Source organism: Felis catus, chromosome C2 (assembly GCF_018350175.1).
Source record: "Felis catus isolate Fca126 chromosome C2, F.catus_Fca126_mat1.0, whole genome shotgun sequence".
NCBI classification, from domain to species: domain Eukaryota; kingdom Metazoa; phylum Chordata; class Mammalia; order Carnivora; family Felidae; genus Felis; species Felis catus.
Window position 1 is genome coordinate 26,575,372 of NC_058376.1, and position 23,848 is coordinate 26,599,219.

At 35.4% G+C, this 23,848-nt stretch overlaps 1 protein-coding gene and 1 non-coding gene across 2 annotated transcripts in view; one reads left to right on the forward strand and one right to left on the reverse strand.

Moving 5' to 3' along the window:
• Positions 1-23,848, forward strand: part of LOC123380048 — a 443,229-nt gene that overhangs the window by 132,078 nt on the left and 287,303 nt on the right. The gene's annotated exons all lie outside the window — the stretch shown is intronic.
• LOC111556400 lies at positions 21,140-21,243 on the reverse strand. Its single transcript, XR_002735885.1, has one exon. It is a non-coding gene; the product is annotated as a U6 spliceosomal RNA (small nuclear RNA).

The following is a 23,848-nucleotide window of genomic DNA, read 5'->3' on the forward strand; positions in this document are numbered from 1 at the left end:
TTGTTTTGCTGTGACCTATAACCATTTTCCAAGTGATATAAGGGAACACACACGCAATATTCTAGTAATAATAAAGATAATGCCTCCCAAATTCATAGGGCTTTAGACTTTATAAAGTGCATCGATAGTCATATAATTTGAGACAAGAAGCCTCTCTCTGTTCTCAATTCGCATAGTTTTATTCCTGTCTATAATTTTCCTCTATTAATCTTTTTTTAAACTTCATTGTGTATGTTTTTATGCTTTAGTCTTTGATTCTAGCATTGACAAGTGATGCTGGAAAAATCACAAAACAGTGAGTACGTCGGATTTTTAATTTTAGTTGGACTCTGGAAGAAAGGCATTTGACGGTCTTATCTTGTCAACAGTCTCTTCCAGTCTTCTTAGCCACTCCTATAATTCATTGTAGCAATTTTAGTCTTCTAACTCATATACTAACCCATTTTATTTCCCCAAACTATTAGTAGTTGCCTATAGAAACAAATTCTAGGAATTACCTGTGTTGTCCTTATCAGAAGAATGTATGTAGTTGCTCAGACACACCATTTCTTCTTGTCCCTGGTGCATTGGCACTTTACCTTCTTAGTCTTCAGAATGTGATGCCTATCTTCTCTCTGAGGTGTTCTTCATCTACTATTCATTCATCTTATTTTCTTTCTAAATATATACTTTTGAAACACTCATGTCTGTGAATTATGATCACTTCTCCACATGTTACCCATTAGAAAATGAGTACCTGGGTGTGATAATTTTAGGACCTGCAGTACAGGTTACACTATAGTCTTATATCCATCCCCTAGCAGTGGCCTCTATTGCCCCAATCAAGATGGGGTCTGGAGTGAGATGGAGTGATAATCTCTTGCTCAGCATTGAGTACCTGACCAGAGAATGAGATAAACAGCAAGAGCAGAGATGGAGAAATATGTCTATTCAGGGTTTGAAGGCAGAGGTGCCTATGCTAAAGTTCAGATCAAGGGGTTGATAGTTGCAAAGGACAGATACAAAGTATGGTAGGATGCACTGGATTATCAGGCCAGTTGTTGGTGAGTGTTTGAGGACCATTGCCCATGTGTGGGGTACTAGGTATTTCTTTTGTCAGCGTGTATGCAGGTATTACTATCCATTACTAGACAAGGCTCAGTTAGAATGTACAATGAGTAGTGCATAATAAAGACTTTGACTGATTGTGTGAATTGGGTATGACAGGTATTCTTTCTTTTTTAAAAAATGAATAAATTACTTTATTATGGGAGTCAAAACTAGGACACGGAAGGGCCTACACTCAAACCCAAGTCTTTATTCAAGCTATTTTTTTCCGTCTCATTTGGGACTAAGTTTTGAATTTATTTCAGAGAAGACTCTTGTCAGATGCAACTCTGTATCATCCTCCGTTCCCACTTTATACCCTTTCCATGAATATTTTATTGTCTTCTTAAATATATTGTGATAGGCACATTTCAAGAATAGTAAGATGTGTTTATGAGAAATTCCAGTCTTACAAAAATTTCACAATAGACACAAAAATATATAGCCGTGTATTCTGACCTGGCTTTAGACCCATCTTGCTTTAGAATGAATTTTGAACTTTCTCCCACTGGCAGATATAGATATACAATTTCAAAGCTAAGTTGCTTTTGTTTTATCTACCTGATGTCTTCTAAGAGGACTGTTTCTTTTCCTTCTTTATTTCTCTTTTGTTGACTTAGTTCTTTTTTAGTTTAAGTATCTCCATTAAGAGTTTTTTTTTTCTTTTTCAACGTTTATTTGTTTTTGGGACAGAGAGAGCCAGAGCATGAACGGGGGAGGGGCAGAGAGAGAGGGAGACACAGAATCGGAAACAGGCTCCAGGCTCTGAGCCATCAGCCCAGAGCCCGACGCGGGGCTCGAACTCCCGGACCGCGAGATCGTGACCTGGCTGAAGTCGGACGCTTAACCGACTGCGCCACCCAGGCGCCCCCATTAAGAGTTATTTTTGATCACTCTACCCATTTTTTGGAAAAGATGTAGTGATATAATTTGACTTACATTCAATTTTAAGAAAGCGGAATTAACTCTATGTTGTTTACTCAAACTTTTCCTTTTTCCTGAAATGCTGTATTAATCTGAGACATTTCACAAAATTTCATTCAATTTTTATTCAGATGATTTCTCTCCTTTCCCATTCAAGTAATCTCTACTCCTTTTATTCAAACCACTATTTCTGTAGTCTTCATATTGCATTGAACTAAATCATATATTTATCTGTTTCCTAAATAGATTGTGCTTTCTTTCAAAATGTCATGCCATGGCTTTGTGTAGCCAGCACTTATTATATTTATGCTAAATAAATGGATGAAGGTGGAAGTCTCAAAAGGATTATTAAGAAATAGGTGCAAGAGGGAGGATCTTTGATGAAAACCAACTAACATCCATAGTAAATTTGTAGGCTGTATGTGATCACAAGCCATCATTGTTAGGAGCCTGGGAAAAATAAAAAGAACCTGAATGAACACATTGGTTTTCTTCCTGAAGTGATCACCTGCTGATTGCACTATTCTGGAAAAATGAGTAAAAAAATCAATTTTGAGTTAATGTGTTGAAGATAGGGGTGGAGAACAATGTTCATTTCAGTCCCTAAGGCTGATTGAGGGTGTGATCAGTGTTCATGGCAGAAAATTACTTCAAATTACCTGAAAACTTATTATTATCCAAGCCCAAAATAAGGCCTAGTTTAATGCAATAGGAAGGAAGTACATTTCAAATAGATTCGTTTATCTATCCATCTGCCTCAATCTAATTTACAATTTGCAATTATAAGCATTTCATTAATCAGTTAACAAGGCATATTTATAAGGCACATTAATTCATAGGTTACAGGAGTAAACTGGCTTATTTTAAAGCCAACGTTGGTATTTTAGCAAGGAAAAGCTAATGTTTATTCCAGTGCTCGGTTTTATATTCAAGTGTTAGATTGGGAATTAGGTTTAAGATTTAAATCAACCATTATGTTAATAAATACTTTAGTGTATTATTAATAGTTTAAAGAGGTGAATTGTTGATTGAGCCTGGATAATATATGATAGATACAACATGAATATCAACATTTCAAAAATATAGGCAATGGAAGAACATGATTAAAGAACTAATCTTTCATTTGGCATGTTGGCTTCCTGTCTTTGTCATCTCTGTGAAATGTGATCGTAATAGCTTTGTTATTTTTCAGGGTCAAGTTTTAAAACACATAATCAGAGGAAGTGATAGCATTTTTAAGTCCTTAGAGGCATTTATAGTCAGCTATTCTATAATATTTAAGTTACTGAATAAGCATTTTGGAAAAGATAATGTAATCCTGGTTTCCTGCACTTTTGAATTATAGGTCTAAAGTGTGTGACTGAAGATGAATAATTATCCCAGGCAAATGTATACTCTTCCAGTTTAATAACATATAAGCTTTCTTTTCTTGGTCTGAAGGTCTGCTGATACAATAATTTTGAATCTCTGTATTAGTATATGAGTTTCTCTTCAAGTTCTCATTCATTAAATTGAGCCAAAAGACAGATTTTAGTCTCTTGGACAGTTTCTATTATTATATTTTTCACCTTTCTGAGTCAAAATAGAGTTCTCAGTTACTCTCTTACCTAATCTGACATTGACCATCTCATTATGTGTGAAAAATTTTATCAGAAGCATAATCAATGTTTGCTAAAACTCCCATCTCCTAACAGTTAATCCAAAGCCTAATGGTTCAATAGCAGATATTACCTGATAATTATAACCCTACTACCATTTTAAAGGAAGCCAGAAACATGTAAATCTGATTTTATATTTTCCATCCATCAGTGTTGCATATGATTAGCTTCTTTGTGCCTGAAGCTTTAACAAAAAGTATTGATTAGCTTTCAAATAATGCTACTGGTAGTAAAATGTTGAATTTTGCTGCAGGTGAAATGTGTCCTGTCAAATAATAATCAACAGCAAATTCATGTGTGTATTTGAGAAGAGAATTCACATTCGGCAGGTCATAAACCAACATAGACATTAATATTGATTTGAGTATTCTTACTAGTTTTGGACACTTACCACACGTGTTCTTAGCAACATCTTGGCTATGGATGTTTATTCATATTAATATTACTATATGCATTTCTTCAATTAAAAGCTTCACTAAAAATTATCATGTCCATACCATTCAATTTCCCACCTATGGAAAATAGCCGTGTTTTAAAGCCATACTGCATGTATTATTAAGTCCACATAGTATCTATGGAAGAATGTTTAGACATTATCTCAGAGGCTGCAGCTTGAGTGGGAGGTCACTGGGAAAAGAACTGTCACCTGAATCTGGATTCGGGCAATGAACAGGCTTGGGACTTCAGGGATGTCACTTTGCCTGTCTGAATTTCAGTCACTGCAAAGTGAGGAGTAATTTCCAGTTCCAAGAAAAAAAAATAATTTTCAAAACCAATATATTCTAATTTTCAAGCCATTAGACTCCTCCTCACTTTTTTCTTTTAAATTATTTGCTGTGTTTTAGGAATTGCAATGTAATTAGTTGTTAAAGTGATTACTGTACTCCCTGGTTGACTTGATTATGACAACCTATTCTTTGTGAACTTTTCTTAACATAAGCAAGACATAAGCAGATTCCATGTGTTACATAAAGGAATGAATATGTGAATAAACTGAACAAAAAATATCTAGGACTCATAATTAAGACCTCTTCTCAGAAGAGCAAAGTTGTGCCTCAAGGTTCTGTTTTGATAATTCAGAAATGTGGAGAGTGATGGATAGCAGGAGGATTCAGATAGCTACACAATTAAGTCACATACCGTAACCAAGTTGGAGCCTTCATTTTTCAAAAAGCTTTTGACTAAAGGTCTGAATTGCTACCATTTTACCCCTAGAGAACAGAATACTTTCTTAATATTCTAAGCTATTTCATTAAATAGCACTTAATACCTACAATAAACTATATTGCAAATGACTAAGCAAAGGATATATATAGATTTAGGGCAGCTTATGACCCAGTCATTATCAGGTACAAAGGAAGAAGGCAATTTCTTTGTGTATAATTGCATTTAAATTTTATGCCATAACAGTTGAAATGAGAATTGTTAGCCATTTAAAGAGGCAGTTTAAAGATTAATTTAATGACACATACTTTGGCTCCTTAAAGAGGACTAAAGAATAATAAAAGGGCATTTTATTTGGAAAAATCCCTCACTTCTTTGCAATCCATCTCAGAATCTGTTACTTTAGCCTTGTACTGAATTAATAGGTTTGTGTGGGTGGCAGGAGGGAGCTGGCTTTTTCCCAGAGGCCTTTCCATTTTCAAAAATTGAAGATCCTCTCTGTCACCAAGAGTTTAATTTAAATAATTTAGTATCAAATATCTAAAAACAATAACTAAATTGAAAAGGGGAGAAAAGACAAAGAGAGTAAGAAAAAGTGGCAAAGAGCTGAAAATCCCTTCTAAAACAAATAAACAAAAACCAACTGGACCCATAAAGCTCTTTAGATAGTGTGTCAGTAATTTAGGTTGTTACTCATGCGTAGCCAACTCCAAATTACAAGGTGCACTTGGACAGCACCCTGCCTCAGGGTTATGGAGCCACATCTCTTCCCTTTGGTTCTGCTGCTGACTTTCTTAGAGACCTGGAGCAAACTTCAAGGAAATTTACAAGGGCAACAGTTGGTGGGGTTGGTAAAATGAGGAGGGAAAAGGAAGGATGGGAGGTTACGGAAGGTTGGGGGGTAAGGGAAAATTTGCATAGTACAGAGAAGATCTGAGAGGAGAGAGAGAGAAAAATTGAGAAGTTGTGGCATAATTGAGAAAAAGGAAAAGTGATTCATATGCTTTTGGGTCCTTGACATCTGTACACTCCAGAAAATTTAGAAAAGAAAGCAACAGTGAGAGTCTATGAGTTAAGCAATTTCTTCCCAGAGAGAATTTGCCAATCTTAAAATCAGGAAATTAGGCTTACTTTGAAGTCACCATTATTATTTTACTGGCAATGTGAGACCCTACTATGACTTGGTGTGTAAATACTGTTTAATGGTGTATAAATACTGTTTTCAACATCACAGGTTTTGGCTACTTCCATTTAGTGAAAACTGCATTATTAGGACATTGTAAACTGTAAGGGATTTGAAATGAAATAATTTGTCACTTCAATAGGAGTTTAATACCGTTTGTGTGTTAACCTCATTGTCTGAATTTAAACACTCAGAATTAATTATCATGCTTTGTTTTAAAGCAATATAGTAACAGAACGTTCACACTCTGTTGACTTTGAATTGGTAACACATGAATAATCTCAGCTCAAGTTTACCTTTGCAAAGCAAGTCATTTCTTTGTAAGTATTACTAATTCAATGGGGCAAAAACTTTGGTAAGGAAGATTTTTACATGCTAAGATAATTTTCTCCAGAAGCACCAAAGCACCTCACAGGTAGCCACTCCACTAAGAACAAGCATTATGCTAGTTAGAGATAACTTATATTTATTCTTCATGTAGGTTTCTAAAGGTCTTACTGCATCCTCTGTTAGCCTAGTTGAGTTGTGTATATGGCAGTAGGGAATACTTTTGCTACCCTTTAAATAGGTTACTATGGCAAATGCTGTTATTTGCTCACTTGATATCTATTTTTCTCTTCTTACTGTTAACAAAACAAGAGTTTTGTTTGATGCAGCAATAACTCTAGGCATATACTTTCTTTCCCAATTTCCTTTGCAGCTAGATTTGGCCACATAACATAGTTCTAATGACTCAGAAGGTTAAAATGTAGCCAATGAGATCCAAGTGAAGGTCTACAAGGGTTTCTGGGAAAGCTTTTATGTTTCTTGGTGAAAGGGCAAAGCAAGCTTGTACCGCTGTCCATATTTTCTTTTCTTTTATAGTGTTGATGTGATTTCTGGGGTTCCAGCCATTGGTTGGATCTTGTAACCAAGAGGTGACAAGCAAGAAGATAAAGTCAAAACCATTAAAATGGTAGATGATGAGGAGAATGGAAAAAGCCTGGGTCCCTGATGGTATCTCAGAATAGCTAAACTAATCCTAGAAAATGCCTATCTTTGGATTTCTTATTATGTAAGAAAAATACATTTTATTTGTTTAAGTCATTCTTAGGTGATTTGTCATGTCGTCAAATCCACTCATGGTACGTTAAATGTTAAGAAGTGTGTGATTGTGTACGTGAACATATATACATATATATATATATATGTATATATATATATATATATATATATATATATATATATATTAGTTTGCCCTTCCATTTTATATGAAGATGAGGTTTATTTAAATAGATAATGTTCATCTACCTTTCCATTAAGGGAAAAATGAGAGAAAGAAACGGCAAAAAAGAGAGAAAAAAGATAGAAAAGAAGAGCTTGTGGGAAAGAATGATAAGAGAGGTTATCATGAAAGGAAAATAAGGGGTAAATTTTAAAAAGAAACAAATTAAAAATACCACAGCAAACTTGAAAATGTAATATAATTATTTGCATTAGTTTCTGTGTACCTTATTTTATTAAAAAAGTTTTTAAATGACACATTGTTTTACAAAGATACAGGTATTTGTTTCAGGAAGAAAGTGATGAGGTTCAGAGGAGTGAAGTCACATCTGATGACTGGGGGATGCATGTTTCCACAGGATGAGTCTGCTCACTCAGTGGAAGAGGCTCTCTTGAGCATTCTCAGCCAAATCAAGTGTTTCTCCAGTTTGTTAAAGGGAATCGTGTATGTAAAAGAAAAATCGTTCTTGAAGTGAACATGGTGAAATGAGGGGCCTTAAGAACTCAGATGATACCAGCATGAAATATGGAGCCATGTGCCCCATGGGATGTGCTATACAGTGTCTCAGAGCTGTCTCTTCCTTCCCTGGTGCCAGGATGGGACAGGCCTGGTGACCAATGTGTACCTACCTCTTAAAAGAAAAATACAACTGAATTGTGCATTTGTTAGTGACAATTAGTTTTTATTCTCAAAGCATTTACAACTCTAAGAGATTTAAGCAGTACTTGAAAAGACTCTAAGGAGATTTAAATAGTACACAACCAATCTTGTACTCGCTTTCAGAAAAAATATGGTTCCCACTACTTCCTTCCTTCCCACATATTCCCACTCTTACACCTCTAGGCGGAGTATACTCTGAACACTCTTTTAGTGGGTGTATACAAAAATATATAATTATTGCCCGAAGACAGAACTGTATTTTTAAAACTTTACCTATCCTCTCACTATTCAGAAGAATACACTGGAGATAATTTGGGTATATTTCCTTTCAATCAGCTATCTCTGTGTCCATTTATATGTCTTTTCTCATCCTCACAAAATCATATCCTACTGTAATTATGTTTTTATATCAGGGCTTATTTTTTGTAACTTTGCATCATGATCATATGCTTAGAGAAGTGTATTTTCATAGATTCAGGAGTGTTTTCTGGGGAATGAAGTAATGAGGAGCCCACCACACCCCTGCAGATGTTTTTTGGTTTAGGTCATAGAGCCGTTTTTTTTGTTTTTTGTTTTTTTTTGTCCGAATTGAATTATGGCCAACATTTATAAATTGATAGATTTTACATTAAAAAATTTGATGTTACATTTTTATTTTTTAATTTATTTTAGGGTTTTATTATTTATTTTTGAGAGAGATAGAGTGTAAGCAGGGGAGGGGCAGAGAGAGGGGAAGACCCAGTATCCAAAGCAGCTCCAGGCTCTGAGCCAGTCAGCACAGAGCCCAATGCGGGGCTTGAAGCCACAAGCTGTGAGATCATGACCTGAGCCGAAGTTGGACGATGCTCAACCGACTGAGCCACCTAGGGGCCCCTGATGTTACATTTTTAAAAAGCCAAAATTGGCAAATCAAGGGTCACATTTCTACAAATGTCTAGAGTAGTGGATACTCAGTAAGGTGGAGCGTGAGTTCTCGAGTCTACTTATTGCCTCACAGTCAACCCAGTTTCTACAGGCCTTTGAATTTACAAAACTAGGGGCAAGTCTAGATAAATCCTTCATAATTATTTACCGGTTATCATTATTTTTGTGTGTGAGAGAGCATAACCTCTCACTGAGCTCAACCAGATATGGCAGAGAAGGTGTCATGGTCTTTTTCTGTATAGCTGTCCTGTCTTGTTGATGTACATTAGATTCTTAGTAAATATTTGAAAATTGGCCATAGTTTTTGATGGATGGAAAATTTTAGTCTAAAATATTTTAGCATAGGATATGATAAATTAAAACTCTATTTAAAAAATATCGTATTCACAGATAAGCAACATAATAGCAAAATAGGCTATAGCTTCCATCAAGTTTCCGTACACATTAATTGAACTAACAAGAGGCCTCATTGAAAATAATTTTCATTTAAACAAAAACTTTAGTGTTTTATATTCAACCTGCCAGAATAACAGGTCTTCTTTTCATGCTAGGTGTATATGGGTGATGGGGGTAAAGAGTAAGGCAGAAGGGCTATTAAAAATTGTAATTTGTAAGCAATATAGCAGTGGTGACCTTTGTATCAAATGTTACATCTAGTCCTTCTGAGATGAAGATCATATTCCCAAGTAAATAAAGGTATTCATCAGAATGAACTATAGAGTTTCAGTACTGCTTTATAACATCCAAACAAAGGAGGAATGTAGGATATAAGACCAAAGAATGCCCTATGGAGCCTTAGAAATTAAAAACAATCTCATAGGAGTAATGATTTTTAAAATCCACATATGGATAATGATTTGGAATAGTTGAAACTTTCTCACGTCTTACAGCCCTCTTGACTCATTCTAAAGTTTCATGCCCTCGTTGTGGAGGAAGAGCGAACTGAGGGAGAAAGGGATTTTCTTTATATTCAGATCATCCATTTTAAATGCATACAATATGTTTTCCATTTCCCATTTCATGAAATCTACCTTTTTTTTTTTTTAGCTGTCTTTTTCTTTTAAGGAGAAACATAAAGGGGCTTTCTTTTGGACCACTGGCCTTGACTTTCTGGTTATTTGGGTCTTTGCTAAGTACCATTTGTCTATTGTGATAAAGCTAAGCAAAAACTATCCAACGATGATATATTTTTGACAAAATACATAGAAAAGTCATTTGTTAAAATTATAATGGAGTACTTGTTAACCTCAAAATATCTCTATATAGATCTATATCTTGGAAGAAAATACCATCATAAGCAAGATTTCAAGAAATGCAGTTTATGGGCATGGATTAATGTCTTTTTCTATGTTTTATCTCAGTGTTTTAATTTAAGATCAATTTCTTCTCCACAAAGTTTACTTTCAAAGCTTAATTATGATGGCTTCAAACTGCTCCCAATTTGATGTTTAGAAGCCTTCAGCTTCTTACAATCAGAAGCCTTCATGAGCATATATACTCTTTTTTTTTTTTGAGGGAGAGAGAGTGTGAGTGGGGAGCGCAGAGGGACAGGGAGAGAGAGTATCTTAAGCAGGCTCCCCATCTAGCACAGAGCCCTATGCAGATTTCAATCCCACGACCATGAGATCATGACCTGAGCCAAAATCAAGAGTTGGATGCTTAACTGACCAAGCTTCCCAGGCACTGCCCCCCACCGCTTTTTTGACACACATGTATGACTCTAAGCAACCTCAGTACTGTTTTGAACAAAAGAATGGCTTGAAATGATGTCAAAATTCATTTCTCAGCTAACACCATTCCAACCAGCTGACTCCAACCTTTGGATATAGGATAACAAGCTTGTTAATCAGCTAGCTTTATCTGAAAGAAGAGACATAAACTCTTCATCAGGGAGAGCTTTCTGTTATTCTGCCTTATGGTAAGCTTCCAAACTTAAAATGATTGTTTTTTAAAAATCAGGACATAATTTTCTGAGTCTCATGTATTATGCACCACAAATGCTTATCAAGGTTTTGTAAAATCACCAGATAGGAAAATAGATGGAGTCTTCTGCTTTGGCCTCAGTGCTGGTTAGGAGATGCAAGTTGGAGTAGAGTTGGGAGGTGGGCAACGGAAGGCAGAGAGAAAGAGAGATGAACCAGGAGGGAAATGGGAATCAAGGTTGCTTCTGGGGTTTGGGTTCCTCAGGTAAATATTTCTGTAGGTATCTGTATAATTGATTTTATTACACATGTATTACAAAATTCATGGTTCCATGTAAAGAATAGTGATTATGAATGATGGTTTAAAATAATAGAGTTGGGAAGAAGTACTTAAGTATTTGTTTATTGTTTAATTGGTACATGAGAAGATTCATTATAGGGTCCACGCATCATCTTTTTAAATTCAGATCTAGGAACCATCTCTTTATGTTCCTGGTGGTCAAATGCATCATTCTTGGTTAATTTTATTTCTCCCACCATGAGAAAAGGATAGCAATGCTGTTATTACTCAAAAGTATCATGGCTCTTTGGAATATGTTTGTATTGAATCAATGTCCTCATGCCCCTTATTTACTGTGGAGTAATACCACTTATGGTGCTGCATCATGCGTCACGCTGCTCATAAATGCTAGCCTCTGCTGCCTCTGTTGAAAGTTTTACTGTGCTTTGTTCATGATGACCACAAATGCAAATCTTTCCCAGAGAATTCAGCAAACTGTAAATGGTTACTTGTTTTCTGCTCATGTTATATGTGCCATTTGGAATTTAATTGTGTAATCGTGGATCAACTTATCTTCCAGTGAGTGATGGTCACTCAAACTCCGTGTGCCAGCATTATTATGTCTGTCCAAAGTCATAACAATTATGCAAACAACAATAACAACAACAAAAATAACACAACCTTACCACTCTGGTGATCCACTTTCCATGCTGCACTTCTGGAACTATCGCCTGGATAGGGCCTAGTGCCAAGTCTATAACAAACCCTAGAACTCCTTATGACATCTGGTCTACCCCACTGTTTAGAAGCTTGGAAAGTACTCCCAAGAGGATTTCAGGCTCAGGTGCCCTCTTAAAAAGCACTACAATCCCATGCACAGGAGGGAGACTTGGGAAATTTCAAGGATGGCACTCTAAAACATAGAACTCCCTTAGTCCAAGGCTGGGGCAAAGTCTTGGATTGCCTGCATGACAAACTCTGTAGGTGATTCTTATGCATTTGAGAACCACTGATCCACAGTGGAAATGGAAACAAGATCTTAGAGACATGTTTAAAGTAAATAGAAATAACAAACAAGGCATTAGTCTTGTAATTATGTTGACAGTGAGGAACACAATTTAAAATATATATTTTTCTGTAATTTGAGGTATACCCTCTTCATTTCTTTGTGGTCTGTATGTTTTCTTTCAAGCACAAATATACAGCAAGGACTCCCAGGAGAGAGATGACCAAATTCAGAATAAAGGCTTCTTTGCAACATCAGTGAATAGATACAAGTATTTATAATTATTTTTAATTATATGGAGTTGCTTTATCTTTGTATTTCTTTTAAAAAATAAAACATATCAGGAATAACTTGCTGATTTTCATGATGCTCCTCTCTCTGGAACCTGATATTTTATTATGTCCTTACATAATCCTACCAAAGAAGGGCCTCCCAACCCCCTAACTCTGTTGCTGTAACAGTCAGATTTCACTTTTGCTTTCACTCTTAGGTCTTCATTTTGTGTTGGTTTGTAGTGCTCTGGCTCTGTTGATGATTAACCGACACAAATCTTTTTAAGCACCTATAGCAACACTTTACATGACTAATAGCTGAAGTCCATTCAGTGTTAAATTAAAAATTGCTCAGTGGTGGCTGTTTAGGAGGTTTTGAAATCTAATAAATGCTGAGAAATATGGTGTGCTTTAATGCTTTTACTGCTGTCATGCTGCTGTGCACAAGGGCCATGTGGCACACTTGTAGGTTCTGAACCTACGTGTCAGTCAGGAGGCAGAGGAAAACTTTCAGAAAACAGGGACTTATGTGCATGGAATTCAATTACTGCTTGGGGAAATAAGTATAATTTATAATTTATGTATAAAGTAGTAGTATCTTGAAAATATTCAAAGAGAGGCATAAAATAAAGAACTCAGGAGAATCTTAAGGAATAACTTGGTGGGGAAGAAAAAAAGTCTGAACTTCATAGCATGTATGAATGTTTAGATACTTTCTAAAATATTATTCTGATATATTCTGATACATTCCATTCCATTCCATCCTATTCTTTGGTTTCTAAAATTATTGTTAAAATTAGCTTTATAATTCACTAATAGTGTTTTTTTTTTCCCTCACAATATAAAATACACTGTTCTAGAAATTAAAGATTCCACAGAGAAATCATGGAGCATAATAGTGGAGACCTCTTTGGAAGGAGATCAAGACAGGCCTTGAAAGGCAGTCAGAGGACACCTTTAAAAAGCAGTCTAAGTTATTATTAGGCAATTGTTAGGCAGTAACTTAGGAGTCACCATAGGTTTTTGAGTTGATGTAGCATTATTACTGCTTAGTTTTAGAAAGACAGTTACCGCGGCAAATGTGTAGACAGTGTTGGTGAGTTTGTTAGCATGATATAGTGATAGTATAGATAAGAAATCTCCATTAGAGTTGATATAGAGAGTAGGGAAAAGTGTCACAGTAGCATTTACAGAAAATGTATTTGAATGGAAAGAGGAAAAGAAAGAAAGGAGTCAGAAGGACTTTGAGTTTTGGGTGATTAGAATTTTGTGGTAGTTATGGGTTTGATTGTGTTCTCCAAAAATTCGCATTGAAGTCCCCCCAGTACTTCACATTATGATGCTATTTGGAGATAGGACCTTTACAGAGGTAATTAAATTAAACTGAAGCCATTAGGGTGGGCCCTAATGCAGTACAATTTGTGTCCTGTAAGAAGAGGAGATTAGACGGGGGTGTGGGGGGGGGACTATATATAGAGAAAGAAAATCAATGACCACTCAGTGCCCACTCAGACATAAACAGCCATGGGAACTTTGACTTCAGGCCTGAGCTGATTGTGTAAAATGTGGAATGCAATCCACACAAAATGTATTAAAAAATAAATGTTGTGAGTCAGTAATAAAGTTTATCCAAGGGATTCGTTTCTTTAAAACATGCTCAGAAAATACATATTTTTCTTTCTTCTTTTTCTTTTTTTCCCTCCAAATTAGAAAAATACATTTTTAAAAATAATACTTTTAAATTTTTATTCAGGTCTGCAGTGTTGAACACTCATAGTTGAACGAGGAACACTTAGCTACCACCATGTAGAAACGTAAGGAAAACAAGTGTGGGACTCGACGTTTTTCCTATGGCTGTAGCAATCATAGTACTTATTGTCATAGTATCCAAATTTGAATAGATATACTTAGTGGGGCACATCTTTATGTGCTGAAATTTAAAAAATTATGTTATAAAATGACAGTGAATGTCACAACTGATATAAACAGAGCATAACTGGATAGCTAAATATATTTTAGGAAACTAGGTATTATATGCATAAACCAAGAATAAGTAATTTCTAAAACTTATCTACAAATTTAAAAAAATACATACTTAATAAAAAGCAAGTGAAAATTTCTCACTAAAAACTTATGTATTTCTATAACGTGTTCCATTCAAGTCTATGCACACACTTCAGGTTATTTTACAAAGCCAATGGAAATACGGAAAGGAAATTAGATGGAGTGTATTTGTATTGAGTAACAAAATCAAACAAGTAAACAGAAAAACCCTACCTCCAGAAAATATTAAGTTAAACAAACTACAGAAAAAAAGCCCAAGACTCAAAAAAAGTTAAAAGATTTAAATTTAATTGAATTTGAGAATTAAAGGAGTGAATTCTCATTTTTTTTATAAATTTAAATGAACAGGTAGGCCTGTTTTCTAAAGTTAAGAATGGTTAGTCTTTGGAGGAATAAACATAATTACAGGTTTTATTTCATGACTGTTCTTTATTGAAGAGGAACCAGCTGAAAACGTAGATGTTTCCACCTATGGCTAGCTAATATAATTTTTCCCATAAAATCTTGCATTTGTGTAGTTTAGTTCAATGGGCACATTAGGCAAGGGGACAAGTTAGTGCAAGCTTCTATGAAATCACCATTTCCATAAATTTTGGAGTTGAACTTATCCAGTGAATGGGCCTTTAGATTTTAAAGACGCTTAGATTGTTTTATTGTAATTGGCACTTGACTCCGTATAGAAATTCAAATAGATATTCATCGCTAGGAGAAGAGCTCACCTCTAGTTCCTGAGGCAGAAATGAGTTTGCTGTAATTCCTTCCTATGTATTAACTGCCTATACAAAGTCTGAGGACCAAAAATAAACAAATGAACTGTGCCTCTTATAATTTATTTAAAGATAGGGGGTTATTAAATAATTTAATGTCATTAATCTGTCAACTACTGTCTTCTTTATTAAAGACAGCACTATTTGTTACAGCAACTTCATGGTTTAAAAGCAATTATATGCACAAATGCTTGCAGGAAAAGAAAGATAATGAGAAAATGTGGAACTCCTAGAAGTAAATCAACAAAAGAATTAAAAAAAAAGCGATATGCCAAGTTATCTCACACCTTTCATAAATTAGAGGTTCAATAGCTTGATACTATGTATAAAGATAGATGGTCAAGTACATTCTAATCCACTCTTTTCATCTAGGCATAATACCTGGCACAAGGTGAGCAAAAGATTAGGGACTTATTTCTCTTACTCCTTGTTCACTCATTTACCAAACAAGTATTTTTTGAGCACTTATGAGAATTTCCTTTCTTATTAGTATGCAACACATGGGAGATAAAAAAGGAAACCTGGGGCGCCTGGGTGGCGCAGTCGGTTAAGCATCCGACTTCAGCCAGGTCACGATCTCACGGTCCGTGAGTTCGAGCCCCGCGTCAGGCTCTGGGCTGATGGCTCAGAGCCTGGAGCCTGTTTCTGATTCTGTGTCTCCCTCTCTCTCTGCCCCTCCCCCGTTCATGCTCTGTCTCTCTCTGTCCCAAAAATAAAATAAACGTTGAAAAAAAAATTTTTAAAAAAGGAAACCTGGATCATACTTCTGGGCTCAAAAGGTTTTTGATGATGTTGAACATGTGGTAGGTCAAAATAGAAGAGTAGGGGATTTGCAACAGCCTGGTGATTTGGATCCTTAGAGCTAGTTTCTCTAAAACATTTGAGACAAAATCTAAGTGTTGTTGTTTCCTAACCCAACTACTTTGTGAATAACCTGAGTGGAGATGACATCAGTGAAGGAAGATGTAATAGTAGAATTTTCAGAATTGATTATATAAAAACAACCATTCCTTCTTTGAGAGTATCTTCATTTACAAAAAAGTCAATAATAAGTAATACAAACTTTAGAGAAGTCAAGAGAAACTCTGTTACTTTAATTCTGTTAACATTGACTTTATCATTAATGTCATTTGATGCCTGTTTCTTTGTAACATAAGACATGGCAATTAGACATTTTAAAAATATTTATTAATTTTTTATGTAGGATTAAAAAATTATTTTTAATGTTTATTTTTTGAGAGACGGAGACAGAACGTGAGTGGGGGAGGGACAGAGAGAGGAGTCACAGAAATTGAAGCAGTCTTCAGGCTCTGAGCTGTCAGCACAGAGCCCATTGCAGGGCGTGAACCCACAAACCTCAAGATCATAACCTGAGCCAAAGTCGGATGCTTAACCAACTGAGCCACCCAGGCACCCCTGTAATTTAAGTATAATTAAAAGAAAAATTAAAACATTTTGAAACTATTTGGTCATTGTTGCTTTTAAATGAAAAAAGCTAATTTGGAGAAAATATTATATGTATCTTTGACTCTATAAATTTTTCACTACCTATTTTTGTTTTTCTATCCTCTCCTGTACATAGACATGGCAGAATATCTTTATCTCATCCTTGTTATCCTATATACTTTGCTGCTACTAATACTCAAAATGTTGTCATCTATTCTGTGTCTGTTCTGTGAAGCTTTGAAATCTTCCTAAACTGCCCAGTTGTCAAGTCTAAAGGCTGCTTGAGCCAGGGGTTATTCTGGCTTGTATTGCTATTTATACATCCGATATTGAATTTGCAGTCATGGCCCTGTGATATGTACTTGTTAATACCCACTGTTATCCTTCAGTTGCTGACAGTTCCTTCCTTAACTCTTCTCTGACTGCTTCCAAACTATTATTATCAAACTTGAGTCCTTTGATGTCTTGGAATTTTGGTCCTGTCCATTCATGTGTAGTTCAAACATGGTATTAGGTGATTAACGTGACTATTGCAACCTAATGCAATAATACTCTCTTGGAAATCCTTACTTTAAACCTGGGATACAGTGGGTATTCTTTATGAATTTTTCATACACATAGAAACCAAGTCTATTTCTAAGAAAATGTATTAGAATCGAAAGCTCCAGGCAAGCTGTAACTCATTCCAGAGAAGTGTTTTTCTTTTTCTTTTCTTTTTTTTTAAATTCTAAGTTTAAATAGATTATCTACTTTTCAGGGTTTTTTTTTTTTGAGTTATTGCAACCATCCATTTATATTTTCATCACTCAGTCAATGTATCAAATATTGTCTGACCGTCAGTCATTGTGTTAGATATTTTGGGGAAGAGTTAATAAATAATATCGATATTCTTATTACCTTTGGAGAGCTTGGAGTTTAATTAGCAATATGGATAAATATTGAGGATATTTAAAATTATCTCTGTGTGTGTGTGTGTGTGTGTGTGTGTGTGTCAAGGGTTTTGAGAGCAGAAGGAAAAGATTCTTTGGCAATATGTAGGAGAGGCAACTATCTCTGAGGATTCAGAGAAAGCTTCTTGAAAGGACTATTTAAAGTGGACTCTGAGGTTAGAGTAGGTGACAGTGAGAGTGGGCTAGGGTAATGTTGCATTCAGAGAAATCTGCATAGACATTTGAGGAACTGAACGCAGTTTGCATGGTGTGAGGTGGAACTAGGGAAGTAGGGAAAGAAGCAGGAAAGTAGACTGGAATATTAAGTGGGACCCTAATTAGGAAAGACCCTATAGGCAAAATTAAATCATTTGGATCTCAAACTAATAACGAAAGGGAATCATTAAATTGTCTTGAATTAGTAATGATGAGATAGAATAGAGAACAACTGGAGGGAGAAGGCATGGAGATGAGGGGACCTGGAAGGGGCTATTTTAGAAATCTAGGTAAGAGATAATGATGGTTTGAAGTAGGATGGTAGTTCTATGGATGGATAGAAGTTGATGAATTTGCGAAGGGTTTTTAGGAGGTATGCTGAGAATTAAGGAATGCCTTAATATTGGAGGTGAGGGTTAAATTGATTCTAATGACTGTTGTCTTGAGTAGACAATGGTGATACCATGTACTGAGAGAATATAGAGTATAAGGAGTTAGGGGAAGAGGACATGGTAGATAATTCTGGGACTTTTTGACTTGTATATGTGAGTGGCGCTGCAAAGTGGAAATACCAATTAAGTAGGATAGTATCTCCAAGCTCAGGAGAGAGCCCTAGACAACAGATAGTAGCTACTAAAGCCTATAGAAGTTAAGGTAATCACACAGTGAGAGTAACATACAATGAAAAGAATTTGCTTAACTGAACTTTAAGGACAATAACATTTAAGGACAGGATAAGAATCTCTCTCTCTCTCTCTCTCTCTCTCTCTCTCACACACACACACACACACACACACACACACACACACACACACAAGAAGATGCAAGAAAGGTGGGAAGAAAACCAGGAAAATGAAATGTGATGAATGAAAAGGAAGAAAGTGTTTTAAAAAGGGAGGAATAGATAATGTGTCAGATACTTCCAAGAAATGAAATAAAATAATAGGTGCGTGCCTACTGGTTTAGGTAGACCATTATTAACTTTGGAGGAGTAATTGGGGCAGAACCAAATTACTATGAATGAGAAGTGGAAAATAAGGAGGTAGAAACAGTGAATATAACTGTGGATTAAGATTAGCTGTGAATGGGGGCGCCTGGGTGGCGCAGTCGGTTAAGCGTCCGACTTCAGCCAGGTCACGATCTCGCGGTCCGGGAGTTCGAGCCCCGCGTCAGGCTCTGGGCTGATGGCTCAGAGCCTGGAGCCTGTTTCCGATTCTGGGTCTCCCTCTCTCTCTGCCCCTCCCCCGTTCATGCTCTGTCTCTCTCTGTCCCCAAAATAAATAAAAAACGTTGAAAAAAAAATTAAAAAAAAAAAAAAAAGGTTAGCTGTGAATGGGAATAAAGAGTTAGGAAAGTGGCTAGATTAGGTTGCAAGACTATGGAGGAAACTTGAGTATAGTTGACCCTTGAACAACATGAGGGTTAGAGGTGTCAAGCCCCACACAGTTTAAAATCTGCATATAACTTTGCCCCCCAAACTTAACTATTAATAGCCTACTATTGACTGGAAGCCTTATTGATAACATAAAGTCTATTAACACATATTTTGCATGTTACATATATTATATACTGTATTTTTTTCAATAAAGTAAGCTAGAGAAAAGAAAATGTTATTAAGAAAATCGTAAGAGAAAATATATTTATGGTATTGTATTTATCAAAGAAAAAATCCACATAGGTGGATCAATGCATTTCAAACTTGTGTTGTTCAAGGGTAACTATTGTTTATATTCTGATAAGAAATGGTTTCATAGATAATTATAGCATTTTAATTTTTATAATAAATGAGTAAGGATGACAAGTTTCTTCAGACTGAATCTTCTTAGCACTACACTGTAGTGGGCATTGCCAAGGTCCGTGGTCTGGTTATCAGTTACGTTTCAAAATTAATCTTACTTATATTAAAGCATGTGCCAATGGGTTAGTCAGAATATTAATTTTTAATTAATAGATTATTTTTAGAAAAGTTTTAGATTTACAGAAAGATTTAATGGATAGTACAGAGGGTTCCCATACATCCTTCTCCCACACCCAACCCCACACACAGTTTCCCCTATGGTTAATATCTTACATCAGCATAATCTATTTGTTAAAATTAATGAACCAACATTGGTGCATTATTATTAACTGAAGTCCATAATTTATTCAGACCTCCTTAGCCTTCACCTCATTCCTCCTTTCTGTTCTGGGATCCTGTCTCCTTAATCTCCTCTAGGTTTTGATAATTTCTGAGATTTTCCTTGTTTTTGATGACCTTGAAATTTTGGGGAGTACTCAGCAAATGTATTGTAGGATGAACATCTACTGGAATCAGATGTTTTTCTCATGAATTAGACTGGAGTTATGGGTTTAAGGAAGGAAGATCATAAAAGTAAAGTGTGTCATTTTTATCATATCTTATCAAGGGCGCATACAATCTACATGATTTGTGACCATTGATGTTGACCTTGGTCAATAGGCAGAAGTAATGTTTTTCAGATTTCGTTACTGTTACTTTGTCCCTATTTTCTTTCTTTTTTTAAAAAAAATGTTTATTTTGTGTGAGAGAGAGCACATGGGTAGGTGAGAGGCAGAGAGAGAGAGAGAGAGAGAGAGAGAGAGAGAGAGAGAGAATCCCAAGCTGGCTCCACACTCTAAGTGCAGAGCCCAATGTGGGACTCAACCCCATGAACCATTAGATTATGACCTGATTCAAAACCAAGAGTCAGATGCTTAACCAACTGAGCTACACAGGCAGCCTTATCCCTCCTATTTTCATACTTGGAAAGAAGTCACCATGTACAGCCTGCTCTTAAGGATGGGGAGTTGTTCTCCGCCTTTAGGATGGAGTATCTAAATAATTTATGTGGAATTCTTCTGAGATTTGTCTCTTCTGTCTCATTTGTTAATTTATTTAATCATTTGTTTATATCAGTATGGACTCATGGATACTTACTTTAACCTTCGAGTTGCAATCCAATACTACTTTATTTTATTGCCCCAATTGTTCCAGCTTTGACCTTTGGGGATCTTTTAGTTGGCTCCTATGTCACTTTGACCTTTATCAGCTATTTTTTTAATTAAATTTAAACAATTTGACCTCTGTGCTTTACCATTCATTCCTTTCACCCCTGAGCCCTGGAAACCATTGATTATTTGTCTGTCACTCTAGTTTTATCTTTTCCAGAATGTATGTAATTGGAATCATGTACTATGTAGCATCATGTAGGCTAACTTCATTCACTTACAATATGCATTTAAGGTTCCTTCACATCCTTTATGGCTTAATAGATCATCTCTTTGTATCCTTGAATAATATTCTGTTTTTCTCATATAAATGCTGTACATATTTTGTTAGATTTATATCTGAATATTACATTATTTTCTTTTTCTTTTTTTATACGGAATACTTTGAAAATTTGTGTGTCATCCTTGCACAGGGGCCATACTAATCTCTGTATTATTCCAACTTTTGTATGTGTGCCATTGAAGTGAGCACTATTACATTGTTTTTGGTGCCAATGTAAATAATATTGTGTTTTAAAGTTCAAATTTCATTTTTTTCATCATCAGTATAGAAGAAAGCAGTTGCTTCTGTCTTAACCTTCTATTCTGCACTTCTGCGATGATCACTTATTTATTCCAGGAATTTTTTGTTGATTCTTTGTGATTTTCTACATAGACAATCATGCCATCTCTAGACAAGGACAATTTTATTTCTTACTTCAAAGACTGTATGTATTTTATTATTTTTTTTGTCTTAATGTGTTAGCACTTATAGTGTAATGTTGAATAGGAGTTATGAGAGGGAATATCCTTTCCTTGTTTTCAGTCTTAGTGGTAAGCCCCTAGTTTCCCACCATCGAGTGTGATTTTAAATGTGGGTTCTTTATAGAAGTTTTTTTTATTAAAAAAATTTTTTAACACTTATTTATTATTGAGAGACAGAGACAGAGAATGAGCATGGTAGGGGCAGAGAGAGGGGGAGACATGGAATCCAAAGCAGGCTCCAGGCTCTGAGCTATCAGCACAGAGCCCGATGTGAGGCTCAAACTCACAGACCATGAGATAATGGCCTGAGCCAAAGTCGGACACTTAACCAACTGAGCCACCCAGGCACCCCCCCTTATATACGTTCTTTATCAAGTTGAGGAAGTTCCTCTTCATTCTTAGTTTCCTGAGAGTTTTTATCATGGATTAGTGTTAGATGTTAGGATGTGTCAAATATATATTTTTAACATCAATTGATATGAACATGTAAATTTTCTTCATTAGTCTGTTTATATGATTGATTACAATAATTGATTAATATTTGTTGAACTAGTCTTATATACCTGGAATAAATCCCACTTAGTCATGGTATGTAATTCTTTTTATATATTGTTGGATTTGATAATACCCTGTTGAGGATTTTTCCATCTATGTTCATGAGAAATACTGGTCTGTAGTTTTCCTTTCTTGTAATTAATGTTTTCATTTGGTTTTGGTATTAATTAAAAAATTTTTTTAATGTTTATTTTATTTTTGAGAGAGAGAGACAGAGAAGAGACAGAGTGCAAGGAGGGGAGGGGCAGAGAAAGAGGGAGATACAGAATCTGAAGCAGGCTCCAGGCTCTGAGCTGTCAGCACAGAGCCCGATGTGGGGCTTGAAACCATGAACCACGAGATCATGACCTGAGCCAAAGTCAGACACCTGGCTGACTGAGCCACCCAGGCACCCCAGTTTAGGTATTGATTTTTAATGAAGATATTCCTGGTTTTTGAGTTAGGATTTGTAGCAGTACAGCAACACCTATTTTATTCCTTCCAATTAAATTAAATTTGATTTATTTCAATTTGATTCAATTAATTCAATTCAGTACCGTTATTAAGTAATATGTAAGGCACTCAGCTGTACTGCAGTGGATGATAAATAAAACAGGTTCCAGCTCTTGGGTCTGACAATCAATGAATACGTTCCCTTAAGAGAACAAATTCTAGGTTGAATTAGTTGGTAATAGAAAAAGGAAGTTCTTTAAAAACAGTTTAAGAAAACTTCGGTAGAGAAATGAATTTATGTATCTATCCTAGAATATTTGCTCCTGAAGATCATGGATTTTACCTGTTTTTGCTTTTGTGGTATCCACAGAGCCTAGAGAGACTTCTGGAATAGAATAAATACTAAATAAATTTTTATTAAATAAAGAAATTGTTGGTATAATTCTGAATGATGATCTGCAACTGGCATTCTAACTCTAGGTATCTTCAACTGTCCTATAAATGTTTTTAAGTGCTTAATATGAGTGCTATCCTTGACAATTTTATTTATAATATTCATAGTAACATTTTATTTTCTTGTCACAGCATCTTAACATCATTGCAGTTGCCAGTTGTGAAAAAATTTTAAATTATGTTTTGATATATTTTTGATTGATTGCTTAGGAGGATATAAAGAAAAAAATTCATTTTAAAATTAACCCATCTCCAAATCACATAAACAAGTTAATTCTTATTTTGATGATATTCTCACTTCACTACACACAGTGCCTACTGTCTGTCCTTCCCCTTTGCAGGGAAGTTACCTATAGAGTGTTCAATACAATGATAATGTTCATTACCGTGTGTCAGAAGGAATATCTCTTCATTGACCCATGCACACATTTTTCTTGTCTTAAACCTCTACTTTTCTCTTAGTTTTTGTGCTATATGATATGGTATACTGACCACATGTTCTTACTTAGCATTGAAATGTGGTTAGCGCCACAAGATAAAACTATATTTTTATATATTGGGTTAAATAAAATGTATTAATAAATGAATTGTACCTATTTCTTTTGTTTAACATATCTACTTGGAGATTGAAAATTACGTGTGTTGTTTACATTATATTTCTATTGGGCAGTGTTGGAGATTGTTAAGGATATGTGGGGTTGCTATTTATTTGTCACTGGGAAGAAACTAATTGTGATTTTTAAATTGTGTATCATGCATCTACTGATTTTTTAGATGCCCAGAGAAAAGCACAAGCAACTTGCCACCTAAACGTTGATGTTTCTGATGGCTTTTCCAGTGGTGGGAAGCTGGTAACAAATTGGTTGAGTCCAATATTTATGAAAGAAGATGAC